We start from the raw sequence: 14,109 nt of genomic DNA on the forward strand, positions 1-14,109 counted from the left end.
GTCATGCTGTGCGTCTATTACACCTCTGTCACAGTGGCCATGTTGCTGTCATCATGTGCCACTTCCCTGTACTGAATGGTGTGCCAGTCCAGTGTTGATGTGCATCACAATATGTTGTAGACGTTATGCCGGTGCAAAGTGTTGTATGCATGTGATGCACATGTGCTAAAGGAATAATGACATGTCTCGCCAGCTCTTCACACATCAACTGAGGCACAAGGTCACAGTCCCGGTGCTTCTTCAATGTCTGCCACACCTGGGGCATGCTGATGTACGTATGCCATGCGGAGGTATGCATCCACATGGTCAACATGAGGGTAGACTACATCCCTGCTATGTGATTTCCTGGAGTCACTCTCCCAATGGTGACATGACGGAGGTCAGGAACGCAGCCTACACAATCGTTCACTTGAGCATGTCTGACGCACTCTACCCCAATGGTACGTGCGTGCTTAGGCCTGTTTCCCGATTGCATTTCAGCCATACACGACCAAAGCGTACCCCAATGGTACGTGCGTGCGTAGGCCTCGTTTCCCGATTGCATTTCAGCCATACGCGACCAAAGCGTACCCCAATGGTATGTGCGTGCGTAGGCCTCGTTTCCCGATTGCATTTCAGCCATACGCGAGCAAAGCGTACCCCAATGGTACGTGCGTGCGAAGGCCTCGTTTCCCAATTGCATTTCAGCCGTACGCGACCAAAGCGTACCCCAATGGTACGTGCGTGCTTAGGCCTCGTTTCCCGATTGCATTTCAGCCATACGCGACCAAAGCGTACCCCAATGGTACGTGCGTGCGTAGGCCTCGTTTCCCGATTGCATTTCATCCATACGCGAGCAAAGCGTACCCCAATGGTACGTGCGTGCGTAGGCCTCGTTTCCCAATTGCATTTCAGCCATACGCGACCAAAGCGTACCCCAATGGTACGTGCGTGCGTAGGCCTCGTTTCCCAATTGCATTTCAGCCATACGCGACCAAAGCGTACCCCAATGGTACGTGCGTGCGTAGGCCTGTTTCCCAATTGCATTTCAGCCATACGCGAGCAAAGCGTACGCGAGCAAAGCGTACCCCAATGGTACGTGCGTCTGTACGCCTCGTTACACCATTGAATGGGTTGCATTAGCAACGGCAATGTCACCGTACTTGTGTGGGTATTTGAATAAATACATAGGGAACATCTAGGGGAACAGTGGGATGATCAAAATGCAACCACGTTGTCATGGATACAGAGAGTTTTGAGCCTCCTACAGGTGTTCTAGCAAATTCAGTTGGGCTAAAGTATACAATGTTGCGAAAGTTGTTGTTCAGCTCTGGCTCAGTTTTCAAACCATGCATATGTGTGTCATGGCCTTATGTGTGATGTGATTGGATGGAACATAGGATGCTAACTATGGTAGCCTATCACACACTACTCCTTGGACTCACAGCCCCTCTGCAGCACAGATATAAGGCTGCATGTGGCTGTGGGAGGGCACTTGCCTGCACAACATTGGTGTGGTAACCACAGCTGCTGTCTCTGGATCCTCTGGACCCTGATTGGCTAAGCATAGAGAGGGCACCTGCATTCACTGATGGTGAGAACAAGGCCCTGCTGGATGCCCTCCTGCCTAACTAAAGCAAGCTGTATGGGAGACCTGAGGATCAGGTGAGTGATGTGTGCAATACCTTGGAGTGTGCCCCTGTTGTGTGTGTGACAATATAGCCACTGTGTCTGTATAGTGTCTAGATGCAATGTTGTTGGGAGTGAGTACCAGGGTGTACAGTGTTGTTTCTAGAGGGTTCTTTGTTGCAGTGGGGTGTGTGACAGCGTGTCACGTGCTGCAGTGCACCCAGATGTAGCATACATTGGTCTGTGAGTGCCATGCTCGATGAGTGTTTTGCACCCGTCATGTCATCTGTAGCCTTTCAATGGCATGTACTGCAGTAGTGTTTGCTCACAGGCCACATACTCCTGGCCAATGATGCAAATGTGTGCAGCTTACGATGCCCTGTTATCATCAAGTATCTGGTGCACATATGTGTGTCTTAGGGACATGGACCAGGTGTACTGATGCTCTTTTACTTTACATTTGTGACAGGTATCTGCCTATGAGAAGGGTGAAATCTGGCTGGACATTGCCAGGGCTGTCAGGAGTGAGGGGGGCCTCGCAGGAGGCTCAGGAACATCAAGAAGAGGTGGCAGGACATCCGGTGCTGGACCCACCGCATCGCCAGAGTACAGCTGAAGCTGGAAGCTCCACGCCGGCATGGCAGCACCTGCCACCTCACCCCCAACATGCTCCGGGTCCTGGAAGTGGTGTTCCCAGACCTCCATAGGCAGTTGCAGGAGGGACAGCAGCAAGTAGGGGGTAGGTTCATATCTGTTTGTTGTGATGTGTGTCACATGCTCCCTGCAGTGCTCCAAGGCATGGTTACACTCCCATAGTTTGAGTGGTGTGGTCAGACAGGCACTCCATGTATTGGCATCAGAATGTCCCAGTTTCTGCAGCTGCTTCTTTACATGCCTTGCCCTACTTCACATTTGACCTGCACTTTGGATGATGTTTGTTTTTCACATGTACTCCTATGGTGCAATGTCTCTGTATGCATCTTCCTTTGCACATCATCATGTTGGAGGGGGTCTGTGACACCTGTTGGAACCTTACATGTGGGACCACATGTGCACTGTGTCTGCCGTTCTTCCTATTTAGGCACTGATCTTGAGTCTAGACATGTGTCTTCTGCACGAGTCAGCCTCAGTGGCCTTTGTCCATGGTACTCTCTCAAATTGTCATGTGTTGGCTACAGGTGCACAATGTACATGTGCAATATTTTGGGCTTATGCATACTCACACTGGGCAGTGCGTGTGTGCATAGTTGCAAAATAAGTAGAATGTTGTTTGTAGATACTATTGATGGTCAGTCACACAATGAGGCTTGGGGTGTCAACAGCTGTGATGCCAGTGTGAGGTGATGTTACACTTGGTTCAGGTCCCAGGATGGCATCACATGTCAGCTCAGGAAGGACTTTTCCCATGTGGCACAAGGTCTAAGCAAATTAAACATGTCCCGGTCTGGGTTTGGGTGGCAGGGTGTGTAAATGAGCTGTGATGCATCATCATTGTGTCGCTCATACATGATTTTTCCCTTGACTGTTGCTTGTATCCTACTATACATGAGGCGTAGTGTCTCTCACAATTGGCCACAACTAGACTTATCATTGTGCAGTGTTCAGTGTCATGTGACTCATGATGCATGCCATGTTGAGGAATGAAGCCAAATGATTTGTAGCTGATATGTCTGATGTGTACAGGTGACTGATATGTTTTTATTCTTCTCCTTGCCCACAACATCATCATCTGAATCTAGAGGAGACACAGGCGCGGACCAGGCAGAGGGACACACCGACAGTGCCACCTGCTTTGAGGAGTCAGAGGGAGGTAGTGGCACGGAGGGTGATAGAGTATGCAGGCCGGACGACATGTGACTGACACATCTTACCATGCCGACGACTCCGAGTCAGACTCTCAGGAGGAGGGGGAATATGCAGCAATGGTCAATTCATCATCTTTGGCTGGCCTCCCCTCCTCCAGTACCATCTCCACCCTCCCAGTCGTTAGTGTCCCTAGGGTCCGTGCTAACCCCCGTGTCTCCTTTGTTCCCGGCACCGCTGCCCCTGCCCCTGTATCCCCTGCTGCCCTCAGTGCTGAGACTGTGGACCTACTCCGGCAGATTGCAGTAGGTCAGACATCCATGCTGACTGTCCTCCATGGACATAAGCAACTGATTACACAGTTGGTGTCGTTCATGGAGGGCATGTCATTGGCAATGTCTGATCTACGTCGGAGTGTGGCTGCCATAGAGTCAACACTGACGGCAGCAATGTACACCCAGCAGCATCAGTCTCCCCCCCATCCTTCAGACCCATCCACCTCTGCCTCTCCCATACCTACACAACATACACGCAGACGCCACAGGTCAGACACACCCAGCACACCCACACGGCAGAAAAAGCTCAAAGCTCCACGCACCCAATCTCAAGGGGAAGTAGGCACACCCACAGGGAGAGGGGACACAACGCACACACGCATCCACACACCCAGGAGTACAGACTCACAGCCCTCTACCTCCACCCCCAATGTGTCCCCGGGTTCAGGTGGTAGTTTTTCCACACTGGCTCAGGTGTGCAGCCAGGTTTCCGAAGCTACTTTCTGCGATGCACCAGCCAGTGTGGATGAATCCACTACACCTGCACCCACTCAGCCTGTCCTTCCCTCTCCTGTCCATGCGGTGCCAGAGGATTGCACAGATGGTGCCCCCATAGTTTCCACTGCGGATTAAATGCCATGTGCAGGCAAGTTTGGGTGTGATCACACCGATGGAGGCACAAACTGTTGCTCAGAGTTTTTTGGACTGGCCATTGGAGCTGGTGTGATGTTCAAATTTAGGTATTTTAACATGTGTCAATCTCCTGATGGTAATGAGGTTCACAATGGTATGTTGTTATGTAACACCTGGGCACTGGTGGGCACTGGTGGGGGTGTTGGCCACATACACACTCTGATGCTGGGCACTGGTGGGCACTGGTGGGGGTGTTAGCCACACACACACTCTGATGCTGGGCACTGGTGGGCACTGGTGGGGGTGTTAGCCACACACACACTCTGATGCTGGGCACTGGTGGGCAGTGGTGGGGGTGTTAGCCACACACACACTCTGATGCTGGGCACTGGTGGGCACTGGTAGGGGTGTTAGCCACACACACACTCTGATGCTGGGCACTGGTGGGCACTGGTGGGGGTTTTAGCCACACACACACTCTGATGCTGGGCACTGGTGGGCAATGGTGGGGGTGTTAGCCACACACACTATGATGCTGGGCACTGGTGGGCACTGGTGGGGGTGTTAGCCACACACACACTCTGATGCTGGGCACTGGTGGGGGTGTTAGCCACACACACACTCTGATGCTGGGCACTGGTGGGCACTGGTGGGGGTGTTAGCCACACACACACTCTGATGCTGAGCACTGCTGGGCACTGGTGGGTGGGTGTTCTACACACCACTCACACTTACAATCACATAGCAGACGTATGTACCATACGTCTATTGCACTGGTGTAGTGCGATGACCTAGCGTACCCCGTGGTCGATGACATAGGTGCGGCCTGTCTCCGCATTGCACTGGGGTAGTGCGGTGACCTAGCGTACCCCGTGGTCGATGACGTAGGTGCAGCCTGTCTCGTATTGCACTGGTGTAGTGCGGTGACCTAGCGTACCCCTAGCGTACCCCGTGGTCGATGACATAGGTGCGGCCTGTCTCCGTATTGCACTGGTGTAGTGCGGTGACCTAGCGTACCCCGTGGTCGATGACGTAGGTGCGGCCTGTCTCGTATTGCACTGGTGTAGTGCGGTGACCTAGCGTACCCCGTGGTCGATGACGTAGGTGCGGCCTGTCTCGTATTGCACTGGTGTAGTGCGGTAACCTAGCGTACCCCTAGCGTACCCCGTGGTCGATGACGTAGGTGCGGCTTGTCTCCGTATTGCACTGGTGTAGTGCGGTGACCTAGCGTACCCCGTGGTCGATGACGTTGGTGCGGCCTGTCTCGTATTGCACTGGTGTAGTGCGGTGACCTAGCGTACCCCGTGGTCGATGACGTAGGTGCGGCCTGTCTCCGTATTTCACTGGTCTAGTGCGGTGACCTAGCGTACCCCGTGGTCAATGACGTAGGTGCGGCCGGGCTACGTATTACACTGGTGATTTGCGGGAGTGTGTGGCGCAACATGGCAAGACATTACAATCGTGCAATGGAGATGTGCGCGTGTTGCAACACGTACAGGTATGTCGGACTTCATTGTACTCACCTTCTGCGCCGTCTTCGGTTTCTAAGTACGAGGTGGTGGGCGTACAGGATAGGGATGAGACGGACGATGGCGTCCATGTCTTGGTTGTCGTGTACCGGGGTGCGGGTCGTTCCGGAGTGTGGTTTTACTGTAGTTTTTCGCTCTCGTAGAAAAAGAGCTGTACGGAGTGTGTAGAACACGGATTGTACTTCCTGGTGACCTAGCGTACCCCGTGGTCGATGACGTAGGTGCAGCCTGTCTCGTATTGCACTGGTGTAGTGTGGTGACCTAGCGTACCCCGTGGTCGATGACGTAGGTGCGGCATGTCTCCGTATTGCACTGGTGTAGTGCGGTGACCTAGCGTACCCCGTGGTCGATGACGTAGGTGCGGCCTGTCTCGTATTGCACTGGTGTAGTGCGGTGACCTAGCGTACCCCGTGGCCGATGACGTAGGTGCGGCCTGTCTCGTATTGCACTGGTGTAGTGCGGTAACCTAGCGTACCCCTAGCGTACCCCGTGGTCGATGACGTAGGTGCGGCTTGTCTCCGTATTGCACTGGTGTAGTGCGGTGACCTAGCGTACCCCGTGGTCGATGACGTTGGTGCGGCCTGTCTCGTATTGCACTGGTGTAGTGCGGTGACCTAGCGTACCCCGTGGTCGATGACGTAGGTGCGGCCTGTCTCCGTATTTCACTGGTCTAGTGCGGTGACCTAGCGTACCCCGTGGTCAATGACGTAGGTGCGGCCGGGCTACGTATTACACTGGTGATTTGCGGGAGTGTGTGGCGCAACATGGCAAGACATTACAATCGTGCAATGGAGATGTGCGCGTGTTGCAACACGTACAGGTATGTCGGACTTCATTGTACTCACCTTCTGCGCCGTCTTCGGTTTCTAAGTACGAGGTGGTGGGCGTACAGGATAGGGATGAGACGGACGATGGCGTCCATGTCTTGGTTGTCGTGTACCGGGGTGCGGGTCGTTCCGGAGTGTGGTTTTACTGTAGTTTTTCGCTCTCGTAGAAAAAGAGCTGTACGGAGTGTGTAGAACACGGATTGTACTTCCTGGTTCGGGAGACGCGGTCTATTTACGTTCGGACGTAGTGTGGAGCGTCAGCCGCCTGCAAATCGTATGGACTTTCGATTTGTACTGCGTTTTTTACATGGCGTACGGAGTGACGCATTAGGGTTTGATCGTACTTGCAGGTTCGTACGGATACGCCTTCAGGTACAATTCGTACGGGGAAACACGCTCCGATCCGCTAATCGGACCGCCTTTTCCCGGATCAGAATCGAGCCCAGAATGTTAAAACCAACTTCACTAAAAGATGTATTTTATCATTCTGAGTTCAGGCATACTAAACTCAAATTTCCACCATGTTCTCTGAGACAGTTAGGATTATAAAATGAAATAACCTAAGCGCCCATTCTGGCCTATGGAGAACAGGTAGCCTTGCAATAGTTAAAAACGAAAATGGCTGTAATTCACTATGCGGACATGCCACACACACCAGGGCATGTCCTATCTTATACTTACAATGCACCCTTCCCTTGGGCCTATCATATGGGTGTCTGATATGAATAAAAGGGAAGGTTTAGGGACTGGCAAGAGGGTGCACTTTCCCAGTCAGCATGACAGTACCAGACTGCACACAGGCTCTGCAATGGCAGGCCTTAGACATATTTTACAAGGCTGCTTCTGTAGGTGGCACAACCAGTGCTGCAAGCCCACCAGCAGCATTTGGATTACAAGCCCTGGGCACTCCTGGTGCACTGTACCAGGGTTTGACAAGTAAACCAAATAGTCAATCATTGAATCACCATTTATTACATTCATTTACAGTAGGGAGCACTTTCACTTTGGCACTGGACAGCAGTGGCACAGTGCCCAAAGCATCTAACACCACCAAAAACACATGAGGCAACATCACAAATGGAAGAGAGACCCACACCAATGGTGCCAGGTCTCACATATAAGAATTATGTCCTAAAACAAAAGACATAAGAATAAACAGATATAATAGGATACTGGAGCTTCTCATTGATAGAGCAAAGAGATAGGGATTGTTAACATCTAGAGATTCATATTTGAAGAACAATTATGGTTAACTAAGAACACTGTCTGTGGTAGTCACTAAAAATGGTATTGCTGTAGTGATTAATGTTTCAACTGATATAAAATATTATAGAATTTCCCTGAACATGCATTTGAAATTAGAATTACCTACTACACTGATTTATCCCAGGATACCAAACCTCTCAAAAACCATGGAAGTTCAACATTTCATGGTTTTATTATAAATTGTTGAGGAATGTGGCCAGAATACAAAGATGCTGCTCTACCTGATCTAGGACTACAAATGATTTCCTCTTCAAAAAGAGTACACAACAATAATGAGCACTTTATAATCTGGCAAATATTTATGGACAGTTACTTGATTAGCAAAACTAGTATGTGTTAAAATAAAAGTTTATAAAAGTTTACCAAATTTTAATTTGCGCACCAAGTAAAGCGTTGGGGTGTAGGCCTTACCCCTCTTTCAGGCGGCAATGAATAAAGTCATCAATGGGTGCAGTAAAAAAATGTCTTCACTAATGGACAGAGGGGCGTTGGTGAAAATATCCTGTCCGTTGATAGTAATTGCATCATACAGCAAGCTATACCATCAGCAGTATCTAGGGGACCTGACTGGTTTAAGTGCTAAACTGAAGTTCTTGAGACTCCGGCTTGGCAGCTTCTAATTTTGTGGGGACGCACCAGCTTGGAAAAAGCTGAGAAGTGAAAGGACATGCCGCCTTTGCAATTATAAAACAGAAGACAAGTGTCCTATAGGGCCAGATGTACGACCCGCAAAATAGCGCTTCGCAAATTGCGAGTCTTTTGCGCCTCGTAATTTGCGAAGCATTATTATGCATGTACAATAGTGTTATTACACTGTTTTACGATTCCCAATGGGATCACAAATAGAGAGGGTCATGAATATTAATGAGCCACACGCAATTTGTGACCCCATTGGGAATGGCAGGTCCTGCCAGGTATGGTGGCTTGCTGGGCTCAGCCGACCACCCTGTCTGGGATTGCTTTTAAATAAAGACGGTTTTATTTTCAATGCAGCCCGTTTTCCTTAAAGGAAAATGGGATGCATTTAAAAAAGACAAAAATGAAACGTTTTTGTTTCATTTTGTAAAGGCAGGCAGCGGTCCCTGGGACCACTGCCTGCCCTTAAAAAATATTTTCCACTGCATTTGCAAAGGGGAAGGGGACCGCTTCCCATTTGCGACCCTATTACCACCCTCTTGAAGAGGGTGGTAATTTGCAAGTATTTTGCAACCGCAATTGTGGTTACAAAACATTTGTACATTAAATTGCGGACGCAATTAGTAAGGGAACACCCTTTCCTATTTGCGACTCCAATTCCTAAAGAACGAGTCGCAAATAAATCGGGACTCACTATTTAGAAATTGTACATGCCAGCAGGAATTTTGCATGAGCAAATGGGTTCGCAAACCCGTTTACGCATGCAAAATCACATCATATATCTGGCCCATAGTTTGTAGTTGCCCAGCTTTAACAGCTGAACGCAGAAGTCTGTTGAGGAAGGATTTCAATAGTCAAACTATACCAACATGTCGACTAACAGTTATAACCTATTTGCAGGGAGAATTTTTACAATTTACAGGCAGATTCTTGACGTTTGTAGATATAGCAGAAAGGAAATTGACTAATAGCGCCCAGTAAAGAAATCTTACTGTTTTTTTTAATTTTATTGACCTACAAAATAATACAAACCAACCAGGACCCTCTGCATGCCAAATATCAGGATTGGATAGTCCTGTTCATAGTGTGCAGTAAGTTGGTAACAAATAGAATAATTGGGGCACTATTACCAATACATACAGTAAGACATTGAAATATAGTGTGAGACAAAATGTTAATGTTATTGTTAGGCTATATTTGTTCAAACATAGTGTATGAAAAACACGTTAGAAGGGATAATCATTGAAACACTTACTACATGATATAATGTCGATAGTATGTTACTTTAAGCTTTTATATTCCTTGTATTAGAAAATCAGTACATAGACTCTATTTCAAACATTTTCAGTAAAGTTCACATTATTGTATGCTAATCACATTGTACTCTGCGCAGGACATTTATATTAGTAAATCCAGAAGTATGGTGAGAATTATACAATGTAATATTGCTAGGGAAGACCTTGTGTCTCTAGCCAATATGTGATTCACCTTCGGCTAAATTGCACATTGGATCAGTCCTTGACACACATGCATCAAAGCAGAAACTGGTCTCAAACCAGGAGATTCTCAGATACTGCCCCTTTGCGACTGGGATTTTTGCATTTGGGATGCATCATTCCAAATGCAAAAATCGCAATTAAGTAATCTCTAAATTGCGATAACTTAAATTGCCATTGCATTTAAGGAATCCCAAATTGAGATTCCTTAAATGCAATGCATTAAAGTAAAAAAAAATTGCGATTTTGCTAATAGGGGGCGCAAATTACCATGAAGTTGAACCTCATGGTAATTTGCAAAAACTTTAAAAAATGCACTAAAGAGCATTTTTCAAAGTTCCATTTTACACACACACATGCCCTTGGGGCATGTGTGTGTGTGCAAGATGTACTCATATGCAGATTTCAGGGGTGCAAAAGGGTGTCCTTTTGACACCCTGGCACCCTTGAAATTGCATTCTCAATTTGCGATTCTCTAATTGAGAATCCCAAATTGAGAATGTCGTCCCATGCATTCCTGTGGGCCTCTAGGCCCATAGGAATGAATAGGGAGGTATTCCTTAATTGTGACTCGCAATTTGCGACTCGCAATTCAGGAATGTTTAGAAATCGCTATTTTTTAACCGATTTCTACATGCATAGCCTTTTGCTATTCCTTATTAGCGAATCCTTATTCTTCGCTTATAAGGAATCGCAAATGGCATTGTTGATGCATGTGCCAGTTTGTTGTTGAAAGCAAGATCAATTTAACTCTGATGGGGTACAAGAATAACCAAAAGTCCAGTGATTTAATTAGTGACCTGTTTGAATGGATGAATAAGAATTCCACTCTTTCTACTTACTGTCTAGCAAAACCAGAGGCAAGAAAATGGGCTAGACAGAATCAATGGAGAAAGAAAATCCTGTTGATCTTGAGTCTAATCTGTTTCTAGCACTCTGAAGAGATATGAGAGGGCCTTTGAGTTACTGGAGAAATACACTACTCATTGGCTTTTCACTTGCCAGGTGAGGTGGGGTGGGAGTCTCTGGGGGCTATCACTACTGGCTGCAAGTGCCTGGCATCCACCAGACATGACACACTCCATGGGTGGTGGCATGTAGAAAGTTTGAATGAGGCTTTATACCTATTAAACAATAAAGCAGGTGTCTTAGGCCAATGAGTATGGAAACATTCCATGGCATAGAAAGACAAAATCTCTCTAAAGCTCAATTCTCACTGTGAATGCATACTGTTAGACCTCTCATCCTTGGCATGTTTCCCCATATCTTTTTGCCTCTACCTCCTGTATTTTTGACGCTGTGCCGGATTTCGTTTTTGCTGGTTTAGATGCTTTGGGCACTTTGTCACTGCTGATCAGTGTCAAAGTGCAAGTGCTCCATGAGTACATTGTTATTGTACTTGGTTATCCATGATTGTCATATTTGTCTCACTAGGAAGTCCCTAGTAAAGTGCACTGAGTGTGCCAGGGCTGGTGATCCACATACTACTAGTGGGCCTGCAGCACTGATTGTGCCACCCACATGAGTAGCCCTAAAATGGTGTCTCAGGTCTGCCACCGCAGTGCCTGCGTGCAGTCTGTGAACTGCCATGTCCTCCTGGTCAGTGTCCCCACTGACCAGGCCTAACCCTTCCCTTTCTGTGCACATTGGTCACCCCTATGGAAGGCCCAAGGTACCCCCTTGGGCAGGGCCCAGTGCATGTGAAAGGTAGAGAATGTACAAGTGCAGGTGACATGCTCTGGTAGTGAATGACAGCCATTTTCGTTTTTCACAATTGTAAGGCTATCTTGCCTATAGGCTATCATGGGGAATGCTGGCTACAATGGTTACCTGCATATCTTCCCATAGGAGCAAGATGGGACATAAAAGTCTGGTATCCCCGACCTCCGAATTTAATAACACATCTTTTAGGAAAGGTGTTTTTTAAATCCTGTGTTTTAGAGCAGCGCTTTTAGAAAGTGGCTGTTCTCTTGTCTGAACTTTCTGTGTGCCTTGGCCTGTTTGTGAATTGACTGGTTTGTAAGTGACAGGGGCTGGGTGGCTCCCAGAGGCTGAGTGGGCCATCCCTGAGCTGAATAGCTCCATCTGCATCTAGAGTGGTGTGAGGGGATAGCACCTGGGCCTGAATAGGGCTGTGCCTGCCTTCCACAATGCTGGCTCCACCTCCTGCTGGGCGGCTGACAACCCTGCGCCTCTCTCTGAAAGGAAAGGAGAGGCCAGGAAAACAAAGTGCTCAAGGAACACCCAGAACTGGTTCAGACCGGGCTCAGAGTCCTCCTGCACAAAGTGAACAAAGACTTTTAGGGGTATAAGTACAGGACCCCTGACTACAGAAAATTAGATCATCCTGGAATCAAGAAGGAACCTCTGCCAAGGAGAAAGCTGGAAGACTGAAGAAGGAAGACTGTCCTGCTGTTGCTTTGCTGGACTGACCTGCAGTTGCTTTGCTGCCAAGGAGAGGGGAAGGACTTTGTTGTTGCTTTGTCCCCTTGCTTGAAGAGATCTCCAAGGGCCTGTTGTGAGCTGACCTCCTGTTAAGAAGTCCCAGGAACAAAAGGATCTCACCCCCAGCTTTCCCTGAACTCTGCCCTTCCTGAGTGCTGAATCCGACTGAGGGGCATCTGAAAGTTGTGGCCTGCTGTTTGGAAAGCTGAAGAACAAGAAACTAAGACTATCTGCAAATTTTCGCGCATTGCTCACTTGCGGAGCGCATCCCAGTCAGTGCAAGGAAATTCCCGCCTCCACGAAGATCGAGATCGTAGCAGTGCCTGTTTGCCGCTGCAAGAACCGAGGCATCCTTTGATTGCGGATCGCATCGCTCCGGTGCGGGAAAAGTACCATCACGTCGCTGCGAACATCGTTGCAGAGCCATCGCATCGAGGGGCCGCGAGAGGAGAAGATCGACGCTGTGCCACGCATCGCCGCCACACCTGAGATCGTCGCAGTCCCGAAGATCGTCGTATCATGCCTTTGCGAGACGCTCCCTACGGAACCTATGCACCGGAATCCATACAAGGTATCTCCTCCCTCCCCATACAGACCGGATTCATTGCAACACGCCCGCTGCGTCCAGCAGGGCTGTCGCATTGCCTCCTCAGGGTCTCATGAGTGACACATCGCTTGTTTTCCATCGCACCAGTTTCTGTTTTGGAACTTTGTCGCACCTAAAGGTACTGTTGGCTAAACGTGACGTGACTGTGAACTATTCTAATGCAACTGTGGATTATTTTGATGCAATCATTAAAAACTCTTTAAAAATCATATCTTGAACTGTGTATGTTGGATTTTTGTTGTTTTGGTCTTGTTTAGATTAAATACTTCTATTTTTCTAAACTGTTGTGGAGTCCATTTGTGGTGTTTTCACTGTGTTACTGTGAGTGTTGGTACAAATACTTTATACATTGCCTTTGATAAGCCTGTCTGCTCGTGCCAAGCTAAAAAGGGGGTGAGCAGGGATTATCTAAAGAGTGTATCCTTCTTACCCTGACTAGGAGAAAGGGTCCCTATTTGGACAGTGGTACCTACCTCTTCCAACTAGAGACCCCCAGTTCTAACACTACTATGAAACCCGGGGTCTCATGTTCCTTCTGTCTTTTTTCTGTTTTGTACAGGAGGTGTCAGTAAAGTAACCACAGAGAGTACTGAGTTGGTGTTGTCAAAGGATTCATAATGATGTCACTTTTTGATTCTTTGATGCTCGCTCTTTCTATCATTGGGAATCGGCAAGCATTGGATTGTTTGGAGAGAACATGGCGGCCACGAGGTAAATGGTCGCGGACCACCGGGTGAGGAGGGCGCATGTAATGGGCTTCCCCCAACCCTCTGCCCCTTCACTCCACCCGTCCGAAACAAAAATTGAGGTGTTATTTGCAGCAGGCAACAGAAAATCGGAAGCATCCTGCCTGTGAATTAGCAAAGGAATACCTAAGAGCCGCCTTGGTTCACGCGCCGGGGGAGTGAGAGCGTTGTCGTGGTTGCGAGCTTTGGGGCTGTTTCGACGCATTGGAGTCGCGCGCGTGTTGAGGGGCAGCGTTGG

Source organism: Lissotriton vulgaris, chromosome 2_1 (genome assembly GCF_964263255.1).
Source record: "Lissotriton vulgaris chromosome 2_1, aLisVul1.2, whole genome shotgun sequence".
In the NCBI taxonomy this organism is placed as follows: domain Eukaryota; kingdom Metazoa; phylum Chordata; class Amphibia; order Caudata; family Salamandridae; genus Lissotriton; species Lissotriton vulgaris.